The sequence below is a fragment of the Eschrichtius robustus genome, chromosome 2 (assembly GCF_028021215.1).
Source record: "Eschrichtius robustus isolate mEscRob2 chromosome 2, mEscRob2.pri, whole genome shotgun sequence".
Taxonomy (NCBI): domain Eukaryota; kingdom Metazoa; phylum Chordata; class Mammalia; order Artiodactyla; family Eschrichtiidae; genus Eschrichtius; species Eschrichtius robustus.
In genome coordinates this window covers 125,214,362-125,232,520 of record NC_090825.1, presented here as the reverse complement: position 1 = coordinate 125,232,520, position 18,159 = coordinate 125,214,362, and the positions used below count along the sequence as shown (strand labels likewise).

The following is an 18,159-nucleotide window of genomic DNA, read 5'->3' as shown; positions in this document are numbered from 1 at the left end:
TGACAATTTTACTTTCAAATCATAAGGTTGTTGGGAGAATTAAACAAAATCCTTTGTGGATTATATTTATCATCGTGACCTGGCACCTAATACATGCTCAAAAATGTTAGCAGTACAGTCCACTGTATTCTTCTTCCTTTACCATGGCTTTTTAGGCTTTGCAAAACCCTTTCACACACACACACCTCATCAGTCTTCAGCAGCTCAATAAGTTCTCTTATAAAAGCCAGAATCACATAAGACCACAAAACAGGTTATTTCATGAAAGTAGAATTTCAGAAGTAAATTGGAATTGATCTGCTCTTAGAAATAAAAAGTATTCGATCCAGATGGTTCACTATTATATTTAAATCAAACAGTGCTTGAAAAAGCAGCAGAAAATCCTATCAAAAGCAGAGTAAGTTTCTCTTCCCTTTGAGGGTGATGACTCCTTTCTGGTGGAAAAACAGCAGTCACCCGGGGACCTACTATCTACTTGCTCCTCTTTGTGAATGAAGAGGCTGCTAAGCCAGGGGCCAGGAACCAGAGCAGACAGATGGTTAATTGCCTTCTTCTTCCTTTCTGCTAGCTAGAAGCCTCCTCCTTGTAGTATCAGGGCAAGAAGGATGGACAGGCAGGTGGTGGGCAAGAAAGTGGCTGGCACAAGATACCCACAGAGCAGCAATTCCCTGCCAGCACTTGGGGAAACCTGAGAGTTGACGTCAAACTTCCTGCAATCCTAGGAGGGGTCTGTTTCCAAGAAAACAGGCTATGATGAATAAGAAAGCAGTGTTCTGATCAAATCTGCATGCAGATTGAATAGTGAATCATGCCAAGTTTTGTGAGAAAGGTGACAATTTGTGAGCAGGTGTTCATTTCACTCCAGTTTTTTTGCAGCTAGGTAAAACTAGATTTGCATATAATATTCATGCCTTTTCTAATCTTCGGTAGCTACTAACAGTGATTTTGGCTTACCAGGTTTCTTCCCCCCCTTCAAGCACCCATACCTCTGAAGAGAAGAAAGGTAAAATTGCAAATTCTGTTAAGATGTCTTTTTCAAATGCTCTCTCAGGTTATACTATGAGTTTTTAGGTTCTGAAAAAGAAGTGAACTTGTGAGCTGAAGCCATTGGAACAGAATCAATAGTGGCAGCCTTAGTTAAGGCCTGGAGAAAGTTCTATGTAGTCCTATGTAGTTAGGTTAAACACCAAAGGGGAATTATTACCAATAGGTATTCTACAAACTAAAACAGCAAAGGAATTTACAAGAGAGGTTTTTAAGAAACCTAGACTTTAAGATTTTTAGTCTCTTGTTTTGGTTATCTGTTGATGTGTAACCTAGTTCCTGCCCCCTTGCAAGCTAGTGGCACAAAACACCACCGTTTTATTATGCTTCAGATTCTGGAAGTCAAGAAGTCAAGGGAAGCTTGCCTCTGCTTCACAACGTCTAGGACTTGAGCTGTAAACACCAGAAGGCCTGAAGTGACTCAGCAGCTGGGGGCTGGAATCATCTCAAGGCTTACTCACTTATATGTCTAGAGGTTAATGCTAGCTGTCTACTGGGGCCTCCGTGGGGCTGTTGGCAGGAACATCACACGTGGTCTTTCCATGCGGTCTCCCTGCTTCCTCATAGCATGACAGCTGGGTTCTAAGAGGACCAGGTGGAAGCTGCAACCCTTTTTATGACCTAGCCTAGGAAGTCACGTGAGGTCACTTCTAGTCACAGTCTCACCCAGATTCAAGGGGAGGGAAGATAGACCTCATCACTCTCTGGAGGAGTATCTACTTCATATTGAAAGAGGAGCATGTGGGATGGGATATTTGCTGTGGCCATCTTTGGAAAATATAATAAGCCATACATTTCAATACCTTCCATCAACTTCCAGAGCTTAAAACCCTTCCACGATTTCTGATGACACTTATGATGAAGTTCAATATCCTAAGACGGCCTCATATAATCTGACTCCAGCCTCTCTTTGACCTCATCTCCTGTACTATCTACCTTGCTCTTTGAGCTCCTGCCACACCAGCCTCTTTGCTGTTCTTCACCACATCAAGCTCCTTCTCACTTGGGAAACAACAAGCATGCTGTTCCCTCTGCCTGGTATACTCTTCCCCTCTTTATAATGTACCTTCCCAAGGGGGGGACTAAAGCAGGATTATTTTCTGTTTTGAACTTCTTAGCCCTGTTTCTGCAAATTCTCAGATTCACACATGTATGCCTTTCTTTGCTCACACCCTCTACCTCAGAGCCACTGACCCTGACAGAGGGGTGTAGAGAATGTTAGCACTGCAAAAAATGCAACCTCCTTTTTACCCTTCCTGTGTCTGAGCAGCAGGATGAAGGAAGTGAGGATCCCAGGCCCTGGCAGCCTTGATGTCACCAGATGCTGGCTGTCTGCTTCTGACATGGGAGATGACAAGTCCCACATTATTTTTGTTTTTGTTTTTTTCCTAGATGGGGCACTGCAAGTGGAACTCACATGTTCCTACCCCTGCAAGTAACTGCCTCATCCTAGCAGGGGCAAAGTGGCTTATGATATGGGAGTGAAGCCTTCAACTGAGGCCTCAGTTATCTCTTAGGGACACTTGGGGCCAGAGAGCAGGCCAATCACCTTTACACACGTTGAAGGCACTTTTCCTGGAACCAATATAGTTCCACTACTTTAAACATTTAAATGCTTCCCTCAAGCAGCAACTTCAATACTGACAATTTTATCTTCTCAAAAGAAACACTTTCTTATAATCCAGAAAAAAATTTATGGCAAACTTTTTCTGTAAAGGGCCAGATAGCAAATATTTTAGGCTTTGCAGGCCATATATTCTCTGTCTCAACTACTCAGTTCTGCTGCTGTGGCATGAAAGGAGCCATAGACAACATGTAAAAGAAGGGGTGTGGCCATGTTGCAATGAAACTTTATTTATGGAACTGAAATTTACATTTCATATCATTTTCATATGTCATGAACTATTCTTCTTTGGATTTTTTTCCAACCATTTAAAAAGTAAAAATCAATCTTATCTCATGAGCTGTACAAAAATAGGCAGTAGGGCCGGATTTGGCTCACTGGCCCTAGCAGTTTAACTCATTACTTTGGAATACTCAATTCTCTCCAACTTACAGTTTAAATCATTACGTCAAATGATTTGCCAGGCACAACCTGGCTTGATGATACTGTCTTTTCAGTATTTATAACATGGCATCAGTCCTCTCTGCTTTGTTAATTATTACATATTCTTTGAATCTCAAATTTGGTAATTCTATTTTTAATTTTTTAAGGAACCTCCATACTGCTTTCCATGATGTCTGTGCCAATTTACATTCCCACCAACAGTGCAGAAGGGTTCCCTTTTCTCTACATCCTTGCCAGCACTTGTTACCTCTCATCTTCTTGATAATAGCCATTCTGACAGGTGTGAGGTGATATGTCATCAAATTTTGATTTGCATTTCCCTGGTGATTAGTGATGTTGGCACCTTTTTGTATACCTGCTGGCCTTCTGTACGTCTTCTTTGGAGAAATGCCTATTCAAGTCCTTTGTCCATTTTTAAATCGTGCTATTTTTTAATTTGCTGTTGAATTGCTTGAGTTCTTTATATATTTTGGTTATTAACCTCCTAATAGATATACGGCCTATATGTTATATGGCAAATATTTTCTCCTCTTCTGTATGTTGCCTTTTTATTTTGTTGATGGTTTCCTTTGCTGTGCAGACGCTTTTTAGTTTGATGTAGCTCCACTTGTATATTTTTGCTTTTGTTGTCTGTGCTTTTGGTGTCAAATCCAAAAATTATTGCCAAGATTTATGTCAAGTTGCTTACTACCTGTGTTTTCTTCTAGGAGTTTTATGGTTGCAGGTCTTATGTTTTGGTTGATTTCGTGTATGGTGTGAGATAGTGGTCCAGTTTCATTCTTTAGCATGTGGCTATTTTTTAGCCTTAAAAAAGAAGGAAACCCTGCCATTTGCAACAACATGGATGGATCTGGAGGATGTTATGCTAACTGAAGTAAGCCGAACACAGAAAGACAAATACTTTATAATCTCTCTTACATGCAGAATCTAAAATAATCAAACTCAAAGAAGCAGAGAGTAGAATGGTGATTGTTGGGGATTCCAGGAAGCGAGAAATGGGGAGGAGATGGTCAAAGGATACAAAGTTTCAGTTACATAAGATAAATAAGTTCTGGAGATCCACTATACAGTATGGTGCCTATAGCTAACATTACTATATTGTACACTTTAAATTTGCTAAGAGGGTAGATATTTATGTTAAATGTTCTTACCACACACACACAAAATAATACAGAGAACAGGAGGAAACTTTGAGAGATGATTGATATGTCTACGGTTATGGTGGAGGTGATGGTTTCAAGTGAGTTTTATAAACCCACTGAGTTGTATAGATTAAATAGGTACAGCTTTTTAGCATGTCAGTCATACCTTAATAAAGTGGTTGAAAATCTCAATGTGAATTTCAGTTCTTAGAAAAGCCTTTCAAGAACCATAATTGGAATTAAAGTATGTTTTCTCATAGGTTCTTGTACTTTTGGGCACTTATAATTTGTATTTATGTCTTTATTTGTGAGATCAGGTAATTACACCTGATCTCCTACAAAACTGCAAGCATCAGGGGAAGAGAAACCATGGTCGTCCTTTTCACCACCCGTTGTATCCTAAGCTCTAGCAAAGTGCTTGACACATAGTGGGGACTCCATAAATGTTTGATGAATGAATGAAATATAGTTTCCTTTTATCTGTTCCTGCTCCTGCTTTGAAGCGAAGCAGGGCCTCTAAAAAATGGCACTTGAAAAGTCAGACTAACTGTGGAGGCAATAGGAGAATTTCTTGCTCAGGTCTTAAAATGAGGGCAGTTAGAACTGAACTCAGACCTCAAACATGGAGAAGAGTTTGAGTTGCAACAGAGAATCACTTCCCACATTCTGAAAGCTCGACCTCTGTTAATTAGGTCATTGTTGCTCCTAGCGCCCCCTATTTCATACTACTTACTGCAGTTGTAATTACACATTTATTTGTGTGATCATTTTATTATTGTCTTCCCTCCATGAATGGAGGGACTATGTACATTTTGTCTAAAAATTGTCAAAATAGGAAGACTTTTAAGACAAACACAGCACTGGGAAATTGCATTAGATCAGATAAATGAGCTGGAAAATGAGTCCATTAGGCACCTTTATTTGGAACACAGTTTTTGGTCAACTTTATTTTTCAGCTCTTAATTTTGTCTAGTTCTTACATTGTCAGGTTAATATAACTCTGACTGATGCTCTGACAGGTTTAAAATACGTTTAACGTATTGTTTTAGGATAATGCCAGAGAAAGGCTGAGAATTTATTCATTCATTCAATGAATATTGAGAAATGCAAGATTACAAAAATATGGTCCTTGCCTTAAAGAAGCACAATGTGGAATATGCATACCACTTCCCTTCCCTGTCCTTATCCCATCCTTGGCTTGCTCTTGATTCTGTAAATTGGCGTTTGGTTTAGATCAAATCTGAATTAATCAAAGGAGCCCATGACCAACAAGAAAGTTTTCACTGGTTTCTGGCCCTCTCTCTTTTCCTGAGACGTTAGCATAAGTGAGGGGGGGACTGTCGTGTCTTGGATCTTCCACAGACTGAGGATCCCCTTTCTCTGTCCCTGTGTGGAGTGAGACCCCAACAATAAGATTTGGCTGCAACTCTGTGTGAGGAATCTCCTGCCAGTGAAGGAAAGAAGTCTGAAGGGCACTGGATGGCGATTTGGAAACCTTGGTTTCATCCTGGCTCCTCCTCAAACTCACTACATAACCTTAGGCAAATAACTTTTCTCCTATAGGACTTTAATTTCCTGTAAGAACAAGAAAATGAAAAATTAGACAAATGACTTATGTTATTCAGGGCTCACGTTCTCACTTTCTACTCATCACTGTACTCCTGTAGTTGAGAAAGCACAATTATAAGATGCATTGTTCTTAGTTTACTAACCATCCTGTTTTGTTAAAATTAATTTTTCAGTGTCTCTAAGAAAACAAGTTCAACCCCTTTATTAGGTCTCTGGCTGAAAACAGATGAAGATTAACAGGCTTTATGGTGTGAAGTGGCAATTGAAATTTTTTCAGGAAGGGGAAGGCTTCACCTTGATCTCGAAGATCCTTTTGGGGGACTTCTCTTTGGATGAGCCCCAATCTGATAACAGGCAGAGGGAGAAGGCTTTTATAGTTCAGAACAGTTGACATTTATTGAGCATCTGTTAGACACCAGGCACAGACCTAATTGCTTTGTATGTATTACCCCCATTTAATCCTCTCCACAACAGTGTATCATTCAAACAGAAAATTGGAAGAGTTCTCTTCTAACAGGCCAGCAAGGAGCAGGATGCCTAACATCAAGATGAAAGTGTTAAGGGAGCAATTAAAAATGCATTTTTATGAGTTCATGGCTCTGCAATGAAATACCAGTGTTTATTTTATTCACCAAAGGCTTTCTAGCAGTCTTTTTGGTCCAAAGCCACTAGTTATGTCATGTCACTGCAGCTTAAATCCCATGCTTAATTGAAAAGGATAATGGAGAGGAATGAGGTGAGCCTACTAAAGAGAAAAAGACCTGAACAAGTAGGTGAAGGGGAGTATGTGTTTTCTCTAGATTTATTAGCCCAGGGGATAGTTCATGTAGTTTTAAGTGAGAGAGTAGTTTGGAAGGGTAAATTGAGGAAAATTACTAGAAGGATTTATTCTATGATAAAGTTACTGTGTTTGTTTGCAGGAGACTCAGAAGCCAGATTATGAATGATTGGAAGTGACAGATATAAGCAAATGTAGGAAGTGCTAGTAGGCAACAAGGGGAAGAGTTAAGATGTAGGGCTCATTCTGGTAAAAGGTGGAGGCTGCTTCAGGATGAGGAAGGCCCAGGAATGTGTGTAGGAAGGGAGCAAGTAGTGGAGGGAAGGAGGGAGAAGGGAGAGAGCTCGAGAAAGGGATAATCAAACTCTCCCTTTAGCTGTTCTACTTAGATCTCTCAAAGTTTCTACAAAATCAGTATTTCCCACTTTGTGGAAGAAAACAAGTTCAAACCCATTTTATTCTGAACACTAACTTTATCATAGAATAAAATGGTGCTGAACTTGTTTTCATTCTATCATAGGATAAAAACAATCCCCTCCCTTGTTTTACCCATCTCATTAAAAAGCATAACCCAGTTGTTTATACCTGAAACCTGGGAATCATTCTTGATTCCTTTCCTGACCCCCTACATTTATAAAACAAAATTTGTTGAGTCCCTATCATGTAGCACACTCTGTTCCACATTCTGGGTATCTCATGGAAGCTTCTCCCATTCCAGTGCAAGGAGTCGGACAGTGAAAAATATAAAAAACAAAATAACACAACATGTTAGAAGGTGGAAAGTGCCAAGAAGAACATTAAGGCAGGAAGGGTTATAAGGATTGCCAGCGTGGCGGCATGCAGTCTTAAAGAACATGGTCATGGAGGGCTTTAATAAGATTCATTTGCGCAAAGGGGAGAAGAGTTGAAGGGGTGAACCATGAGAGGAAACTGGTGAAACATCCTGGGGAAAATTATTTCAGGCAGAGGGAAGAGAATAGCTGACAGCATGGCTTTAATGTTCAAGAAACAGCAAGGAGGTGAGTGTGGTTGGAATGAGTGGGAGATGAGAGCAGAGAGGTGAGGGGAGGGGCAGATCCTGCAGGACCCTTACCTTACACTGAGTCATAAGAAGAGCCATCAAAGGGTTTTGAACAGAGAAATGACACAAGAAGTCCTTTCAAAATATTCCTCAAGTGCATTTACATCTCTCTGTGTCTACTGCCACTATCCTTGTCTAAACCACCACTAGCTCTTGTTGAAATTCTTGAAAATCTCATGCCTGGCTTTCACATTTTGTTACTCACCCTGTCAAAACTGTTCTCTGTGCAGCAACCACATGATCTTTGAAATGTATATTGGATTATAACACACTCCTGCTAATAGTGCTTCAGTGACTGAAATCCTCTCCACCACACATAGTCAGTTTCCTTCTTTTGTACTCTGCTAAGGGCCACATGAACCTTCTATCCATTCCTCAGCCCCCTGACTCTCTCTGCCTGCAGCTCTTTGTACCTGCCTGCAACAGTCCTCCCCCAGCTCTTCACAGACCAGACCCTTCTCATCTTCAATGCCTCATCCTAAGAGATGCCCATCCCCACTCTTCCTCTGTTAGTCTCCATCAGAGCTCCTTTCTAGTTCCTGCACCTCCCCTGTGCAGTTGGTAAGGATGTGCTTATTTGTTTGCTTGCTTTTTAAGTTGTCTATTTCTCCTGTTAGACTGTGAACTCTGTGAGGGAAGAACTCCTCTTACTCATGGTTGTGTCCCCAGAGCTGGCCATGGTGTCTGGCAGGTTGTTGTTTACGCTTGTAAAAAAAAAAAAAAAAAAAGACTGAATGAATAAATGAAAAGAAGAGAGAGAGGGTCATAGATACAGACCCTGCAGGGACCTATATATTTTTTGTTCTGTCACAGTCAGTTTGGGCTGCTATAACAGAATATCGTAGACTGGGGGACTTAAACAACAGACATTTATTTCTCACAGTTCTTGGAGGTTGGGAAGTCCAAGATCAAGGTGCCTGCAGTTCTGGTGTCTGATGAGAGTCCTCTTCCTAGTTTGCAGACTGCCAGCTTCTCATTCATCCTCATGTGGCTGAGAGAAAGATCATTTCTCTCCTGTCTTTTCTTACAAGGGCACAAATCTCTTTCCTGATGGCTCCATCCTCGTGACCTAATTACATCCCAAAGGCTCCACCATCATATTGGGAGTTAGGATTTCAACAAATGAATTTTGGGGGGACATAAACATTTGGTCCGTAACACTATACAAATAAATTGTATTATTAAGATAAAGGAGGTAAGCTTTGTAAGTAATAAAAAGCTATCGTTTTATAAGCTGTCTTAAACATTTTCCTAAAAGAAAGGGCAGCAAATATAATGTGAATACTTAAAGAAGTGACATTCTTTTTACTTTGTAAAATGATATTTTTAGTATGTTCATTTCTCTTCTAATTGTTACTGCATTTATTTTGGTTCCCATGCGAACCTAGAGAGGGACTTTGCCTATTTTCCCCACCCCTTTGGGCTTCAGTAAAGGAAAATGGACATAAGGGATTCTTCAGGAACTGCTTCAAAATTCACTGTTCATCAGGTGGTTGAGGATAACAAGTACTTGCTGGGACTTGCTCAGTGCCAGATGCTGTGTCTGGCATTGTGGAAAAGGAGGTGAATGAGACAGTGCTTACCAGGGAGGTTGGTGGCCACTACCTGAGTCATTTCAAAACAGTGTAGTAAGTGATGTGATGGGCTTTGCACAAGGTGTCAGGTGCAAAGAGAGAAGTCAAAAGAGCTTCTGGAGAGACAGTGCCTAAACTGTGTTTGAATATTGTCCTGTAGCTACCCAAAAAACGGAAGGGAGAGAGAGTGGGAGGAACTCTCTCATCAATTGTTAATTATTTTCCAATTTCAATTTAAAATCATTAAGAAGAGTTGAAGCACACAAGGAAAAAAAAGAGAGGAATTAAACCTCCGAAAAGTAAAAAATACATCCTGCCCATTGCTTATGTCCTGTGCAAACGATTGACATGGGTCTAGGTAAAGAAAATTGTGAACTATGTAAGAAAAGGAAATAACTAGACTTTTGTCATCTTAGGTTTTCCCAGATGAAAAAGGTCGAATAGCCACCTTTGGGATGTATTCAATAATATCATGTAAGAGAGTACCTTAGAGCAGGGGTCCCCAACCCCCGGACTTTGGCCTCTTAGGAACTGGGCTGCACAGCAGGAGGTGAGCAGCGGGCAAGCGAGCAAAGCTTCATCTGCCGCCTGAACCATCGCCACACCCCCGCCCCCGAGGTCTGTGGAAAAATTGTCTTCCACGAAACCAGTCCCTGGTGCCAAAAATGTTGGGGACTGCTGCCTTAGAGTACATGTGGGGTGGGGAGGGGTGTATCAATCTGAAAGGGGGTAAACCTGTCCAGGTGACTGTTGGACTCTCTGCAGCCAATAGGAAGGCTGATAATGCCACAGGTTAGGGGGTGGTAGAGGGGGATGCCCTGGTTGGTCTAGGACTAGTGTTTTATCGAAACACATCCAGCTATGTACAGTCATTTAAAAATAAACCAAATCCTTTGTAAATATGTCTCAACAACTGAAGTGGAAACATAATCCCTAAGGACTTTCAAATTCTCTCTTTTCCTGCTTTCTCCTAGCTACCTCTCAAACTGCAGATTCTCCCTTCCAGTTTCTCTGCCCTCTCTCTCCCCGTATCCTCATGTTCCTTCTGTTACCCTCACACACATCATTTCCTTTTGATCCTGCATCCTATAATCCCGAGAATGATAGGGAGGATGTCCCTTCCCAGGCATGGAAGGACCTTCAAAAGCTAATTATTTTCATTCTGTCAAATGCTCATTAATTGAATCTGCAGAACTCAATTCTGCTACAGACATAGAATCCTAAGATGTGAGAAGCAGAAGGAAATGCGGGATCTTAGTACAATGCTCTTGCTTTACAGATGAGAAATCTGAGGTACATAGAGGGGAAGCCAGAGTAGTTTCTCAGGACCAGGAACTATCTGATAAGTGAGGCCATATGTTCATATTTTAATAGCTAAACTCCCTTGAATGAGGCTCAGAACTTAATTTCCTTATATTGAATTCCCATCCCCAGAAGATTCTATTGTGTCACAGTGGGAATCACAATGCTACCTTAAAGATTCTCCTCATGAAGCCAGAATACATTTTTCCCTTCTACTTCTATGTTTGAACATGGTAATAATGTTTTTAAAAATTGCCTTCCTTGTTGGAATTTTTATTGATTCTTTCCCGGCAACTACCCAACATAATTAAATGCATAATATGGAGCAAAATGTATAGAATCATCCAAATTCTTATTCTTGGTTATGATCTGCCAAGTTAAAACCTTGTAGGGAGAGAGTTTAGAACAAATGATAATAACAACGAGGTGCCTGGCACTGAGCCTAGAGGCTTGCATGCCTCGCTCAAGCCTTACAACACTCCTGTGAATGATGGGCCGCCATGTTTCCATTTCAGTAAGTCGAGGTTTAGAGAGATTAGGCTCCAGGTCAGATGGTAGAGCCAGACTCCAAGCCTACGTATGGTAGAATCAACGTCTGGGCACTTAATCCATCCATTTTACTCATCAAAAAACAAAATAAATCGATTCAAAGGTGTAATCACTTTACATTTCACAGTTTAGTTGTCATAGATGGATGCCATGAGAGTAAGCAGTTTCCACTGTGTGTAGAGCCCTGAAAATGATTTAATTTGGGGGGACTCTTTCCTATGGGCTGTGAGAACGCTCATTAGATAGCCCCTTTGGGGTAGATCAACCAAAGTATCTGGTGACAGTTTCAATATCTTATCAATTCCTGCCCTGCAATTCTATCTCCTTGTTCCTCCCTGTTCTCCAGTGTGTGTCTCCTCGAAATCTTTTTGGATTTCTGAGTCAACAGCAAAATCATTCCTTCCTGAGCATGTCATGTGGCCTCACTGGTCATACACACACACACACACACACACACACACACACACACACACATCATGATTGTCTCTTTTGCTTCACAATTCACTGTCAGTGTTTTTCTGGTTCAAGTACCAACATAAAACTATCTTTACATTCCTTTGATGATTATTACAACTCTGCTTGTCTATTAACTTTTCATTATTATTAAAAATAAATAAGGGGACTTCCCTGGTGGCGCAGTGGTTAAGAATCCGCCTACCAGTGCAGGGGACACGGGTTCGATACCTGGTCTGGGAAGATCCTGCATGCTGCGGAGCAACTAAGCCCGTGCGCCACTACTGAGCCTGCGCTCTAGAGCCCGTGAGGCACAACTACTGAGCCTGCGTGCCTAGAGCCGGTGCTCCGCAACAAGAGAAGCCACCGCAATGAGAAGCCCGTGCACCATAATGAAGAGTAGCCCCTGCTGGCTGCAACTAGAGAAAGACCGTGCGCAGCAACAAAGACCCAACACAGCCAAAAATAAATAAATAAAATAAAATAAATTTACTAAAAAAAATTAGACAAGTTATCTGTAGCTAAGTAATTTTTAAAGAAAAAAACTTAAAAAAATAAATAAGTAAATAGGATACAGTCACTGTTAAGTAACTGGGCTTTAATCAGGAATGAAAGCATAATGTAATTTCTCTTCCTCTCTCATCAGCCCATGGAGAAATCCAAATAGTGATAGCAACTGTTCTTCAAGGTAACATATTTTCCTGTAACTTTTTGTGGACCTAAGAATGCCTTAACCTAACAGATGACCCCCTAGGAAGGATTTCAGGCTTGGTAGTGGTCATCCATTCTTGTGGCACTAACAATGTGAATAGCTGCTTCATTTCCATTTCTAGCCTAATCTCTCATCCAAGGTACCAATGCTTAACCTTCAAGTAACTTGGAGGCATTGCTTTCTAGATGTCCTTCAGCCAAAACAAATTGAATAAGTTTAAAACTGGACTCATTGTTATTCTAGAACTGTACTCTTCAGTATGCCATGTGTGGCTATTGGGCACATGAAATGGAACTAGTCTGAGTTGAGCTGTGCTCTAAGTGTCACCCACACTCAACTTCAAAGACTGAGTACAAGAAAAAGAATGCAAAATATCTCATTAATGGTTTTTATATTGATTACATGCTGAAATGATCTTTCATATGTATACAATTAAATAAAACATATTATTAAAATGAATTTCAGCTTTTTACTTTGTAAAATTGTGGCTATTAGAACATTTAAAATTATGTAGCTTATGTATATTTCTGTTGGACAGTGATATGCTAAAATATCAAAGCTGGGAGGGACTGTCTAATCTCATCCCTCATTTTATGATTGAAGAGGGATAATAGTAATAATAACTCATAATTGAGTAAATTTCACATGCCTGATAATGTACCTTAGCACTTACATGTATTATCTAATTTAATCTTTACTGCAATCCTATGGTAGGTACCATGGTTATGCTCATTTTAGAAATGAAGTCTATGGAGGGGAAGTAGCTTGTCCAGTGTTATAAAGCTTGTAACTTGGATGCTCTCTGTGTAGCTTCAATTCCTATGAATGATGAAATACACAAATACTTTTCAAGACATACATAGATACCATGGGTATGCTTCTGTGGTTCTCTCTCACTGAATCCACCTTTCTCTGGTAGCCACAGTACTATGGACTAACTCCTCAACTATCTTTGCCTCCAATTCTGATCTCATTTGTCTTTGAAAAGAACATATACACAGTTTAAAGGAAAAAGTCACTCCCTTGGAGCAGAGACCTCTACGATTACTGCAAAATTGATTTTATTAACTACCAAAGGCAAAGGAAAGTGACAAAATGTTAAGCTCTGTGATGGAAGGTGAGTTTCCATTCTGCCTAAAGCATCTTGCCTGTCACAGCAATGCATGCCCATGTGCCCGCGCACACACACGCACACTCGTACATGTGTTCACACACGTCGCAAATAGCTCTTCCCAGACTTAGTAGACATTTACAGCGTTTCATTTTCTCCCTAAAACCATGATGATTTTGCTTTGTGTTAAAAAGTCAATTGGCTAATTCATTTCAAAGGTGCCTCTTCTTATACATTTTATTATATATAAAATAGATAACCAACAAGGACCTACTGTATAGCACAGAGAGCTCTACTCAATATTCTGTAATAACCTAAATGGAAAAAGAATTTGAAAAAGAGTGGATATATGTATATGTTTAACTGAATCACTTTGCTGTACACCTGAACATTGTACAGCAAACATTAATACAACACAAACAACACAACATTGTAAATCAACTATACTCCAATATAAAATAAAAATTTTTAAAAAAGAAAAACAAGTTGCCTCTTTGACTTTGTGTTCTTAATCTGGAGTTTGTTGTAATTACTGGCGCCAACAAGAGCTATCTATATCAACTTTGTACCTTCTTTCCTTTTCTTTCCTCAAGGTACTTTATGACCCAGGCTGCCTTCTGGATCAGAAAGATACTGGAAGCTGTAAAACACACAAAGCCAGGCTTTATCACCTATGTGTGCAGAAGGACACCAGCCCTGAGTGTGTGCCACTTCATGCCCCTGTCACGTGCTCCTCTCTTTACCCGACTCCACTTTCCCGGGTCCATCCCTGGATAGAGGATGAAAGAAGCCACAGTAAAACCTGGCTGCCTGGGGCTAGCTGCCCATTCATGGAGGTGAGTTGCTGTGTTCCTGTGTTCATGTCTGTTTAGAGTATGTGGAATGCACTCTCAGGCTACACCTGCTGCTCTTAGCCCTGAGAGTGTGGCCCTCGGCACGAATGTGAGGACAGCCCAGTTAGCCTTTGGGGCCAGGCTGCTTCATTTCCCATCACTCTGAGCCCAGGTGTGGTCATATCCCCTGCTCTAGTTTCCCTCAACACAGCTGATGCCAGCTGGTGTTCCAAAATAGCTGTGTTATAAATGCTCAGGACTCTTTTCAATTAAAAAATATTTTAAACACATTTGGAAAAAAGTATATTGCTTTTTTTCTGATCATCAAGTAAGATATGTAGAAAATTTGACAAATGCTGAAAAGTATAAGTCAAAAAAGCAAGCATGAGCTATGATTCTGCCACCCAGAGACATCCACTGCTAATATTTGGGGAAATTCCTCAGGAAATTCCTCATAGATTTTTAGTCCTGTACCGCAGGCATTTCTACAAGTAGGATGCTATTAAATGTGCTGTTAGGCATTCCACTTTTTTCTCTTCATATTATTTTGTGAATATTTTTACATATCATTTAATAGTCTATGAGACCTGTTTGAATATGTTTGTATGTGTGTATATACATGTACACAGTTCTTTCTAGTGATTTCTTCCATAATTTAAAATTTCTCTTAGATGGAGAATTATCCTGCATTCTGTATAACATTAATCTTCATGTGTGGTAGCCCTAGAGCTCCCCTAAATCATGTATTTTGGTGTTTTACTTCTTACTCTGTGGCCTCTCTGTGACTTATTATATTGTATTCATATTTTATTTTTTACATCAAAGTTTTAAAAAATCAAATAATGCAGTGCTTATAGGAAAAGAGATAGTCATCTGTCTAATTTTTCAACTATCCAAGAATCAGTTGTCTCCAGAGAAGAGAATTTTTCGTTTGAGTTCATCTATCAGGACTGTTCAATTTTGCAAATTACAGAAACATCAGCTGTATTGGTTAGGAATAGGTTTACTGAATATAATAGAAAATACAAATTAATAGTAGCTTAAGCACTTTATCATTTATTTTCTTGGGTAAAAAGATGCCTGAAGATATGCAGTCAATCTTTGCTATGTAAGCTCCACATTCATCAGGGACCTGGGCTCTAATTTCCCCACTTCCTCATGGCTTCCATTTTCAAGGTTTCAAAATGCTTGCTTCTGGAGCTCCTTCATCCACACAACAGGAAAGAGTAAGGAGCAAAAGAAAGATGGCATGCTCTAGCCATATCAAGAAACTTGAAGGAGTCTTCCTGGAAGTTCCATACAGAACATCTGTTTAAATTTCATTGGCCAGAGCTCAGCCAAGTTCTGGGAGTTTGAGAATGTAGTCATTTATTTGGGATCAGTGCACCACTGAATAAAATTGGGGTTTTATTACCCATAGAAGTAGATGAAGAATACTGTGTAGGCAATCAGGAAATATATTGCTTTACAGAACTAAATAATTCAAGGTTTATCTATGGCTTCAGGTACAGTTTGATCCAGCTGATGATAACATCATCAGACTTTCATTCCATTTCTCAGAGATCCTCTGGCTCATCCTCCTCATGCACTGTTTTTACCCACAGATGGGCTCTGCCTAGAATGACAGAGTTGGCTGGAGTATTTCATGATATTGTATCCTACACCTCACTGCCCAGAGAAGGACATTTTTTATTTCTTCATTTGTGGTTGTTTATTGACCACCCAATATCATATTCTCAATTCCTTCTCTGGTCACCTCTACAACTTTAAATAGCACAATTAAACCTTCATTTCTTATTCCATTAATCACAGGGATGGACATCTCTTGACTCCCACGTTGTATGATAAGGACATTTACCACACGTTTAACCATTTACCACACCTTCTCACTTTTACCTCTCAAACTTTGCCAGTTTTACCTTTATTTATATAATGTTGAGATTGAGAAATATACGTTCTCACCATCCTAGTTAAGTCTTCTTAAATGTCCCTAGGCTGATTCTAGAAGCTTAAAACAGAAAATAACATTTAAATCATTATAATATTATAAATACTGTCCTTGAACATCCAAATGGTATGCTAGGTGGTCAAAGAAGCAAGTCTGTGCCACTCAAGTTAAAATCCTTTTAGTTTTGTTGTTGTTGCTGTTGTTGTTATTTGGCCACACCACACGGCACGCGGGATCTCAGTTCCCCGACCCGGGATCAAACCCGTGCCCCCTGCAGTGGAAGCGTGGAGTCTTAACCACTGGACTGCCAGGGAAGTCCCCCAGTCTTTCTGTTTTTAAACACCACCAAACACCTTTACCATTTCTATAAGTTTTCTAAGATCCTGTTTAAACTGATTCACCTCTTTTTGTGTTTTTCCGTAGAGAGGTCTTTTCCATGGTCATCTAGGCCAAATTAGACCAAGTGCTCCCAAGACCAGCAGCCTGGATATCTTATATCCAAGATGTAGGTCTGAAGCTCTGAAAAGAATTCTGGGCTAGAGTGTAAAATTTGGGACCTGTTAGCGTACAAATGATAAAGCAAGCACAGTGGATGAAATAGTATAGGGGCCTATAGAGAGTAAAAGAAGAGGAAGGGCTTTGACATTTAAGTGTTAGCCAGAGAAGGAGCTGGCAAAAGAGACTGAGCTTTTCAAATTTCAGCATGAGAGAATCAGTGAGCTGGGAGAGTAGCAGAGGTGATGTTGAACCTCGCACCTGGAACAGGGGTTCTTGCTTCAGCATTCCTGGCAGATGGCACCCAGCCTGTGCTTTGATACCTACAGTGCTAGACGGCTCCAAATGTTGAGACAGTCTTACACCAAGCTGAATTGTTTCTCCAAAATATCCTGGCCCCTGTTTCGCTTTCTCATGCATGAAAAATCCAGCCCGATTTTATTGTGTCTCTCTGCATAATAGCTCTTGAAATAGTATGAGATAGTTAAGCGCCCAATACATATAATATCATCAACCATTAATGTTGCTTATATATTGTTATTATTATTGTTATGATTTTTATTTCATGGTTACTCTCAGCAAAGTCTTTAAAGTCAGACAGCCTGAATTCTAACCTTGACTCTGACCCTTTCTAGCCATGTCATTGTCATTTCAATACCAAGTTCCTTAACCTTTTTTAGCGATGTGATTAAGCAAATCATATGCACTCAATAAATGTTTGTTATGTAATAATAAAATAATAACAATAATACCTACCACGAGCTCCATTTGCCACTTGTGCTACCTTATTAACTTTTACAATGTGTTGAAATGATCTGTGTCCAACCCTATCTCCTGTAATTGGCTCTGGGTGCTTTGAAAAGAGGGATCCATCCTCTTATCTTATTCATCATATCCCCATGGTTGAGCACAGGGTCTGCCACAGAGAAAACTAGTAAAACTTCTGTGGGACAGATATTTGCCAACCCCCTAGCTACCCAGGTTGCCCTTCTTTAAACATAAAATGATAGATAGCTCAAATCATCCACTAACCATCCTATTGTAAGTGCCCCCTTATTATCTGTGGGAGACCCCAAAGGGATTCTACACATGTACCTGGAATCCAAAGATGTCAGCCATACTCACCTTGTCCCTCTTTGCTCTGACCACCTCTGTTGCCTTCAGTGCTTCTTGGTGACAGGTCACTGCTGCCTCTGCCCTTCATGGGACTGTTGGTGTCTGTGCCAAGGAGTCTGGCTCTGAATGACCTGCCTCTCCAGGTGCAAGGACGGGCTTCCTCCCTGGGTCGGAGCTCTGCTTCATTAGTTGGGCCCTGAACACAGAGTATTGACTTGTGCCGAGCCTCTCACAAATCCTTCCTGAAGGGTCCTATTGGTTTCTGCTTCTAATCCCTTCTCGCTACAGCTTAAACCAGTGAGAGGCCACTCAATATCCCCAACTTTTCTCTTCTTCCCACTGTAGCTTCTGCCCTCAGTAGAGCCCCATCTTCTAGTTACAGGG

The 18,159-nt window shown here is 40.4% G+C and overlaps 1 protein-coding gene across 6 annotated transcripts in view; it reads left to right on the top strand.

The window, feature by feature from the left end:
- The window catches only part of HTR4 (5-hydroxytryptamine receptor 4), a 394,426-nt gene that overhangs the window by 173,061 nt on the left and 203,206 nt on the right, over positions 1-18,159 (top strand). For all 6 annotated transcript variants that reach the window (XM_068536146.1, XM_068536144.1, XM_068536142.1 and 3 more), the window contains one exon: positions 13,977-14,219. The gene's annotated coding sequence lies outside the window, so the exon portion shown is untranslated. The remainder of the gene's footprint in view (positions 1-13,976; positions 14,220-18,159) is intronic.